The sequence below is a fragment of the Pelophylax lessonae genome, assembly GCF_965119305.1.
Source record: "Pelophylax lessonae genome assembly, chromosome: 8".
Lineage (NCBI taxonomy): Eukaryota > Metazoa > Chordata > Amphibia > Anura > Ranidae > Pelophylax > Pelophylax lessonae.
Window position 1 is genome coordinate 249,093,854 of NC_138775.1, and position 10,625 is coordinate 249,104,478.

Below are 10,625 nucleotides of genomic sequence, written 5' to 3' on the forward strand. Positions count from 1 at the left end.
ATTTTTTAATATTTTAGGCAAATTTGTTTTATGCTACATATTTTTGGTAAAAAAATTAGCAAAAAGCGTATTTTGATTGGTTTGCGCAAAAGTTATTGCGTTTATTAACTAAGGGAAAGATTTTTGTAATTTTTGTTGTTTTTTTTAACGCGTTATGGCGGCGATCTGCGATTTTTTTGCTGGACTGCGTCATTGTGGCGGACAGATCGGACCCTTGACTGACATTTTTGACACTTTTGGGGTTACCAGTGACATTACTGCAGTAATCAGTGCTATACATATGCACTGTTACTATAAAATGACACTGGCAGTGAAGGGGTTAACTTTATTTGAGAGGGAGGGGTTGTGGGTGTCCCTAGGGGTGTGATTCTAACTGTGATTGGCTGTGGCTTGAGGTGTAGGAACAGTGATCAATGGTCCTACATAGTAGAACCGTATGATCTCTGTTCTTACACAGGGGAGTATGACAGGTGGCTGTGTTTACATCAGCCGCCTGCCTTTCTCCCGCTCTATTGGACGATCGTGAGTGCACATGCGCGGGGGGGGGGGGTCCGTGAGCGAGCCGGAGCGGGAGCGTGCCTCCGGCGGCGCACGCTCGCTCCCCAGAGCCTCACAGGCTAGCGACGTACCGATACGTCACTTTGCCTGTGAGTGGCTGACCGCCGCAGTATATGTACTTGCGGCGGTCGGCAAGTGGTTAAAATGTAAAGAATGCATTTAATATATTTTAGCTTACTCATTCCTAGATGTGATGGCTGTATTCATTTTTTTCTTTTTTAGGCTTTCTTTGTTCAATTTTTAAGTGATTGTAAAGCCTTGTGTTTTTTTTGGTTTATTTTTAACCACTTCTGGACCGGAAGGATTTACCCCTAATGACCAGGCCATTTTTTGCGATTATTTTAACGGACAATTGCGCGGTCGTGCGGCGCTGTACCTTAATAAAATAGATTTTCTTTTGGTGGTATTTGATCACCTGTGCGATTTATATTTCTTGCATTATAACCACTTAAGCCCCGGAGGATTTGGCTGCTAAACGACCAGAGGGTATTTTGCGATTCGGCACTGCGTGACTTTAACGGACAATTGCGCGGTCGTGCGACGCTGTACCTAAACGAATTTGGCGTCCTTTTTTTCCCACAAACAGAGCTTTCTTTTGGCGGTATTTGATCACTTGTGCGATTTTTTGATCACGCGCTATAAACAAAAAAAGAGCGTAAATTTTGCAAAAATAGCAATATTTTTTCCTTTTTTTTATATGAAATTCCCCCAAAAAAAAATGTAAAAATCAAAATTTTTTAATATTTTCGGCCAATTTGTTTTATGCTACCTATGTTTGGTAAAAAAAATCGCAAAAAGCGTATTTTGATTGGTTTGCGCAAAAGTTATTGCGTTTACTAACAAAGGGAAAGATTTTTGTCATTTTTGTTGTTTTTTTTTTTAACGCGTAATGGCGGCGATCTGCGATTTTTTTTGCGGTACTGCGACATTGCGGCGGAAAGATCGGACCCTTGACTGACATTTTTGACACTTTTGGGGTTACCAGTGACATTTCTACAGTAATCAGTGCTATATATATGCACTGTTACTGTAAAAATACACTGGTAGTGAAGGGGTTAACTTTATTTGAGAGGGAGGGGCTGTGTGTGTCCCTAGGGGCGTGATTCTAACTGTGATTGGCTGTGGCTTCAACTGTATGCAGAGTGATCAATGGATCTACATAGTAGATCCATGTGATCAGCTCTCATACAGAGAGGAGAATGACAGGCAGCTTGTTTACACAAGCTGCCTGACTTTCTCCCTCTCCCCCGCCGATCGCAGAGTGGCCGGCGGCGATCGGGTCCGCCGGTCACGCGCGCGGGGGGGTCCGTGACCACGCGGGAGCGGGAGCGCGCCTCCGGCGGCGCGCGCTCGCTCCCTAAACCCTCACAGGCGAGCGACGTAGACCTACGTCACTTTGCCTGTGAGGGGCTGACCGCCGCCGTAGATAGTCGTGCGGCGGTCGGCAAGTGGTTAAATAAAAAAAGGGAGACAATTCTGAAAAAAAAAATGTAAAATCTATTTTTTTTCATCCTTTTAGGCCATTTTGTATTCTGCTACATATTTTTGGTAAAAAAAAAAAAAAAAAAAAAACGCAATAAGTGTATATTGATTGGTTTGTGCAAAAGTTATCACATCTACAAACTAGGGGAAAGATTTATGTCATTTTTATTTTTTTACTAGTAATGGCGGTGATCTGCGATTTTTAGCGGGACTGCATCATTCGGACCCCTAACTGACATTTTTGACACTTTTGGGGGGGACCAGTGACATTACTACAGTAATCAGTGCTAAAAATATGCACTATTACTGTAATAATGACACTGGCAGGGAAGGGGTTAACTTAGGGGTGATTAAAGGATTAAGTGTGAGCCTAGGGGAGTGTTTGCTAACTGTATGGGCGAGGGACTTGTGAAATGAACACAGAGACCTGTGATCCTATATAGAATGATTACAGGCAATCTGTGATAATTTCAGAGAGAACAACGGACTGCTGTGTTTACAATAGCTGACCGTCCTCTCTCAGTGGGAAGCAATCACGGGTGCCGCCGGTCCCGTGCATCGGTATCCCCGCTACCTAGTGGGGGCGGGAAAGCGCACTCGCCCCCAGGAGTGCTACTGCGGATTGCTTTACAGGCCCGGCAGTATATATGCGGCCGGCAGTCGGCAAGTGGTTAAATAACAAACATGTTATACCTACCTCCTCTGTGCAGTTGGTTTTGCACAGAGCAGCCCGGATCCTCCTCTCCTCGGGTCCCTCTTCGCTGCTCCTGGCCCCTCCCTCCTGTCGAGAGCCCCCACAGCAAGCAGCTTGCTTTGGGGGCTACCGAGCTGAGCTGCAGCTCCATGTGTCCATTCTCTCTCCTGATTGGCTAACTGACTTTGATTGACAGCAGTGGGAGCCATTGGCACCGCTGCTGTGTCTGAGCCAATCAGGAGGGAGAGTCCTGGAAGGCCGAGGGACTCATGGACATTGCTGGATATAGAGGGTGCTCAGGTAAGTATTAGGGGGTGCTGAGGTGGCTGCTACACACAGAAGGCTTTTTATATTAATACATAGAATGCATTAAGATAAAAAAAAAAACCTTCTGCCTTTACAACTCCTTTAATCTGTAATCCAGCCATCAAGTCTGTTGTTTTTCACAGCACAAATTCTCCTATAGAATGTATCAGTTTACAGGGATGAGACAAACCACATAACACTGGTAGGGGTGATTATAATGATTATCTTTTATTTATTCATGTAAAACCTTTATCCCAAAAAAGAAAAGGACTGTTTGCTGTAACTGATTTTAAAGTGTGAGTTGGAGTTTGGCTTCAATTTGTTAGCGTATTTAAATCTGCTAATACATTTAACATTATCCCTCCCCCAGACTGACAATGCTGCTATCTGCTGTGCCTCCTATTTCATTCCTCCAGAGTTGTGTCTCACTAATACAGCAGGTGTGTTACTTGCTAGATCACCAGATGAAAACAGGGGAAAAAAAGCCAAAGAAAAGAAATTGAATGCAGCCATCATATCTAATATTTAGTAAGCTGAAAAAAGTGATTTTTTTTGCAAAGATCGGGAACATTGGGTTGTACTTCCTTCTTCTAATGAATAGCGGGACTTCCTCTGCTGACACCGGATGTGGGCCTCACTCTGTTGACATATAAGGGCAGAAATGACGTTGCCGGCTATCTCCTCTCTCCGTTGACGTCCTCTCGGAGGAAACGCGTCAGAAGGAGCGCCGCAACATCATCACTCATCGCCGCGGACCGCGCTGCAGGCGGCCGTGGCCTCTCCTCTCCACCGCTGTGCTTTCTGTGCCCGGAATAAGTCGTTTTATGTAAGTGTTTTAAGTATTTTGTGATTAAACGGTCTGTAAAGTACTACACTATTGCACGATTTTTATTTCTGGGGCACTGCGAGAATATCTCAGGCACCGGAGGGGACACATCCAGACCCAGGGACCATAGGAGGGATACCATCCATTCCCAGGAGAGTGTGTGATTAAGCCCATATCCATGAATTTTCTGGTAAGAGGCACATCCTCTCCCTAAGTGTGGTGTAAGGGATCCATCGTGGGTATCTTATATCTGGATTTGTGTTATTTTACGCCCTTACATTTGTACCTTCTGGTAAGGAGCCAATCCAGATATGGTGGTGGGACTATGTGCACTCTAATTTGCTGTGGATTTTTCACCAAGGAGTTCATCTTATTTACAACACCACTTGGACTTTTGTTTGGATTGGACTTTTTATTCCAGTTTCTGTTATTGTTTTGAAGAGAGCATTTTTCACCTTGACTGCTTAGTTGATACACTAGAGCACGTTATTATATTCAAACTTTGATTTATTGAATATTGTTTCTTCACATATTTATAATAGCTAATCACGTTGTGATTTACTCCCCTTTGGGGAACACTGTGTATAAGTTTAGCGCACCTACTTTTCTTCACTATCACATATATACATTATTTTAGGTTTGCAGCTTTACTACACAGTATTCTGCGCACTTTTCACCCAACACCAATCTATGAATAGAGGAGGTGGAGCTTTTATTCATCTGCTCGTCCTCCATTCATGCAGGACTGAGGAATAAGGCTGCGAGTTATGGGGGGGGGGGGCAGATTTCAACGATGACACCCGGCACAAGCACAAGTGACACTTTTCATTAGATGCAATAACTGTCCCATGTGCTGATATAAAAAAATAAAAAAATACCTAAACCTAGACCTAAAAAATGTGCATTGGAGCCTGGAAAGCATTGCAACTGCAATGCACAGGCTGCTGTATGCTGTTGCTCCAGGTGCAGGTTTGTACTGAGGTTCAGTTATCTGGGCTGGAAGAATATATCAATAGACAACAAGTGTGTTCCACTTGTGCCCCATTGAGATTTTCAAGTCCCTCTGCCGCAGTGGAACTTCTTGTCTCTTAATTGAATGGATGATGGAGATTCAGTTTGGAAAACAATTATTTGATCCCTTGAAGATTTTGTAAGTTTACCTACTTACAAAGAAATGAACAGTCTATAATTTTTATCATAGGTGTATTTTAAATAATAGAGACACAATATCAACCAAAAATCCAGACAAAACACATGATACAAATGTTATAAATTGAGTTGCAGTTCAGTGAGTAAAATAAGTATCTGATCCCCAAGCAAAACATGACTTAGTACTTGGAGAAACCCGTGTTGGCAAGCACAGAGATAGGACCTTTCTTGTAGTTGGTTATCAGGTTTGCACACATCTAAGGAGGGATTTTGGTCCACTCTTCTTTACAGATCTTCTCTAAATCCTTAAGGGTTCTTGGCTGTCGCTCGGCAACTCGAAGTTTCAGCTCCCTCCATACATCTTATATAGGAATAAGGTCTGGCAGCTGGCTAGGCCACTCCATGACCTTAATGTGCTTCTTCTTGAGCCACTCCTTTATTGCCTTGGTTGTATGTTTTGGGTCATTGTCATGCTGAAAGACCCATCCACGGTCCATCTTCAGTGTTCTGGCTGAGGGAAGAAGGTTTTCATCCAAGATTTTACAATACATGACCCCATGCAATGGCTCCTAAATGTGGCAAAGTCAGTTTGTACCTTTAGCAGAGAAACAACCCCAAAGCATAATGTTTCCACCTCCGTGCTTGACTGTAGGGAGGGTCTTCTTAGGGTCATAGTCAACATTTTTCTTCCTCCAAACATGGAAAGTCCCTCTCCTCAAGAAGGCACATGTACAGTCATGCCAATGAACATCTAAATGATTCAGAGAAGGATTGGGAGAAAGTGCTGAGGTCAGATGAGACTAAAATTGAGCTCTTTAGCATTAACTTGACTCGCCATGGGGGGACGGAGCTGAACAGTACTGTGTGGTGTGTCAATAGACACACAGAGCACAGCTCGGGATTAAGCCCACACATGTGCCACCATAGGTAGCAGCTTCCTATGGTGGCACACAAAGAAGAGGAGGAACCCAGAGCGCCGGCGAGGACCCCAGAAAAGGAGGATCAGGGCTACTCTGTGCAAAACCATTGCACAGAGCAGGTAAGTATAACGTATTTGTTATTTATAAAAGATTAAGTTTACAATCATGTTAAGTCCAAAGAAATGTAATGCACATTAATGTGGCTACAGATTCTTGCCCAACAGAAGCAGTAGATTGTAACTGTTTCTTGTAAATACATATAAAAGGGACTGTAAAAAGGAATGTTTTGTAAATAGTGATCAATATGTATTATCAAGTAACATTTTTTATTTTGTGTAGGAAAAAAAAGAAAAAATACAATGGGCATGGTTTCTTCATTTACAACAACAGCTTAAGCCCCCGTTCACATAGGGGCGACGCTACTTCGCACCGCGACCTCCGAGGTCGCGGTGCGAGCAGCGCGCCGCGACCTCCGAGGTCGCGGTGCGAGCAGCGCGCCGCTACCTCGGAGCGGCCGCCACGGACTTCATAACATTGAAGTCTATGGCGGTCGCCTCCGGGTCGCCCCAAAGAAGCTCCGGACCCTTTTTCTAGGTCGGAGCGACTTGTGTCGCTCCTATTAGAACGGGTCCGCTGCTTCCCTATGGGAGGCGACCTGCGGCGACCTGTGAGGCGACCAGGTCGCCTCACAGGTCGCCCTAGTGTGAACCGGCACTAACACAGGTGTTATCTCCACTTGCCCCCCCCCCAGAAGATTTACCCCCCTTCATGACCTGGTCATATTTGTTGCAATACGGCACTGCGTTACTGTGCAGGAATGCAACAAATGAAACCAAAATGAAACAGAAAAAAAGAGGGGTATTGTCGGACTATGCAAGCCAGATAAGGAGCATACAAAACAATATATATAAAACCCCAAATTTATTATGCACATTGAAAATCATAGATGCTATATGCATCTCCCATATAAAATATATCCCCAATTACATACAAATTGCATATATTGTGGTTACATGACAAGCACTACAAAAAGGTCCCTCAAAACCAAACGCATTTTAACCACTTAAGCCCCAGAAGATTTTACCCCCTTCCTGACCAGGGCCTATTTTGCGATTCGGCACTGCGTGACTTTAATGGACAATTGCGCGGTCGTGCGATGCTGTACCCAAATGAAATTGACGTCCTTTTTTTCCCACAAACAGAGCTTTCTTTTGGTGGTATTTGATCACCTGTGCGATTTTTTTGATCATGCGCTATAAACAAAAAAAGAGCAACAATTTTGCAAAAATAACAATATATTTCAAATTTTTTTATATGAAATTCACAAAAAATAAAAATGTAAAAATCAAAATTTTTTAACATTTTAGGCCAATTTGTTTTCTGCTACATATGTTTGGTAAATAAAATCGCAAAAAGCGTATTTTGATTGGTTTGCGCAAAAGTTATTGCGTTTACTAACTAAGGGAAAGATTTTTGTCATTTTTATTGTTTTTTTTTTTTAACGAGTAATGGCGGCGATCTGCGATTTTTTTTTTCGGGACTGCAACATTGCGGCGGACAGATCGGACCCTTGACTGACATTTTTGACACTTTTGGGGGTACCAGTGACATTACTACAGTAATCAGTGCTATACATATGCACTGTTACTGTAAAAATGACACTGGGAGGGAAGGGGTTAACTTTATTGGAGAGGGAGGGGTTAAGTGTGTCCCTAGGGGCGTGCTTCTAACTGTGATTGGATGTGGCTGTGTGTGTAAAAGCACAGATCAATGGTCCTACATAGCAGGACTGTATGATCTGTGCTTTTACACAGAGAAGAATGACAGGTGGCTTTGTTTACATTAGCCGCCTGCCTTTCTCCCTCTCCACCCGACGATCGCGAGTGACTGGCGGACATCGGGGTCCGCCGGTCACACGCACGGGCTTCTTAGGGAACGAGCAGGGGCGGGAGCGCGCCTCCGGTGGCGCGCGCTCGCCCCCAATAGGCTCCCAGGCTATTGACGTACCGGTACGTCACTTTGCCTGGGAGGGGCTGACCGCCATCCGTATATAGTCGGGCGGCGGTCGGCAAGTGGTTAACTTAACGTTGCTTCATCAGGGCTTGGGCAGCCAGGGAGTACTCATCTCAAAAAATAACCACATAGATGCAAAGTTCTCCCTCAGCGAGCACTGAGGTGCACTGGGAAAGGTTGACCAGAGAGATCTTTATTAGAAGGCTATGTATGACCGAATCCCCCTTATCAATTTTAGACAGTCTGAGAATGAATGAGGGTATTCTGGATATTGTGTCTGTTATACGCGATGTTGACCCAGGGGGTCCCTCCCTATTAGTATGTAGCCTGGTAGATACTCATTCAGAGTCCTTTTACTGTATTGGTAGTCTTGTCATCTATTTATACATCATTCCTGTATCTCTTCCGGTGGAGGGGGTACATCAGGGACTGTTTGACGGGTTCCCCGCCAGCTGGCCGGAGAGATTGATGTGGCTAGAGAGATACAGTTCTGGAACTATAGATCTAAAAGCGTGACATAAAGGGAATGATTTATAAATAGATGACAGGACTACCATACAGTAAAGGGACTCTGAGTGTTTTTGAGTACTATGTGTGCTGTTTTACTAAGGGATGTGATGGATCTTATTCCCTGCTTTCCAGGGAAAGAAAATCCATTACATCCTGGTTTTCAGGACAGAGCTCTGCATGTTTATATATGCAGAGCTCCATCCAGCCTCTCTCCTCAATAATCAGCGGATGCCAGTGGACATGCATTGGCCGGCACCTGCTGATCGGATTCTGCTGTGACTCATCACAGCAGAGGTGGCACACCAGCGGCATACGCGCCCATTTCCCGTAAATGCAGAATCTAGTATATATACAGTCACCCTGTAGCAGTAAATCTGCCTTTGGGGCAGTTGGGAAGTGGACATTTCTTTGATTTTTTCTTTTTTTTACAAGTGGTAGTTAAGTATGCATTGAAGAGTTTGTGTTTGAATTTGACCAAGACACTGCAAGAATAATATTTTTTTTTTCACTGTGGACATAAATGTGTGAAACAGAAGGTCAAGATATAACACAGCTGATATTCTGATTATGTATAATTTCACCCCTATTATTATTCCATCCTTGATTTAATACCAGATCTTAAATCTGACCTCCTTACACCAGATGGGTCTGTGTGTGGCCATAGCCAAATCACCTGTGAGGGAGAATGGATAAGAATAATTTACAACAAGCACTAGTAATTGGTTAACAAGTGTCTGTAAGTGATTACATGTTATAAAAAAAATAAAGTCACTATGGTCCAAGGAGTGACAGCAGTTGGGTTGAACATATGCCATGTGTTTCTAATGTACTGAGGATGACAATGAGTAAAATTAAGTACTAGTAGAGTTACAGTATAAAGCACCGTTCACACCTAGCATACTGGGAACCCGGGTTCCCAACAGGGTTGCCAACTAATCCCTTTAAACCAGGACACATATTAATTACACAGTTTCTGAGGCTAATATAATGCACATAAGGCACCAAGTGAGTTTAATTACCACCTTAGTTAGCCACAGAACCTGTGTAATTAATGTGTGTCCTGGTTTAAGGGGATGAGGTGGCAACCCTACACTACAGTGGACACATGTCTGCTTTCATAAGGATAAGGTGGCAACCCTAGTTCCCATGTGCAATTTTTTAATACATTTTTGGGTGATGCGCTTAGGGCTGCCCAATCAATTGGAAGGCCTGCCCAGAGATGTATAGTAACTAAGTAGAACTACTTCACTACTGTACTTAAGTACCGAAAGGCGGTATCTGTACTTTCCTAGAGAAGATTTTTTTTCTCCTACTTCCACTTTTACTTCACTACATTTTTTCGATGATTTCAATACTTCTACTCCAATATTTTTTTTTTTTTTTTGTGCTGCATAGTTACTCATTACTATTATAAAAATTACCACTGCCAGAACAGTAGATGGCAGGTTTCATGAAGCTCAAAACATGTGTATTATCAGCGCATACGAAAATAAATGCTACTGTATGTATAAATAAAAGCTGCATTTGAAATAATAAAAAACAATATGATGTTCAAACGTTTGACTTCTTTCTTTAATATTTACATAACACAGTACTTGTACTTTTACTTTCAGTACATGAGTAGCAATTGTTTTTCAAAACTACTGGTACTTTTACTTTCAGTACTTGAGTAGCAAAATTAAAAAAAAAACTACTTGCAATACTTAAGTACAAAAAATGTTGAATACTTTAGTACTTCTACTCAAGTCACTTTTTGATTGAGCACTTCCACTTCTACTCAAGTCACTTTTTGATCGAGCACTTGTACTTTTACTCAAGTATGGGTTTCGAGTACATTATACAACTCTGGGCCTGCCCTATGTGCGACAAAGAAGCTAAAGAAGCTCCAGAATCTTTTTTTCAATCAACTTTAGTCCAAAAAACAAAATGTGTGGCAAAACACACGTCTGCTAACTATGCTTGAGGCGCCATTAACACCTAATGACTGTATCTAGTAAGGTGATGGCTTTGCTGATGTACTAAAATATGAGGAGTAAGATGTAGGTGGTTTTGATCAGCAGTGAGATGTATACAGTTCTGTGCGCATCAAGGAAGTTGGCAACTGGGTAATGTGTACTCTTATAATCTGAGAATAAGCATAGTGATTTTGGCTAAATTGATTTTACCA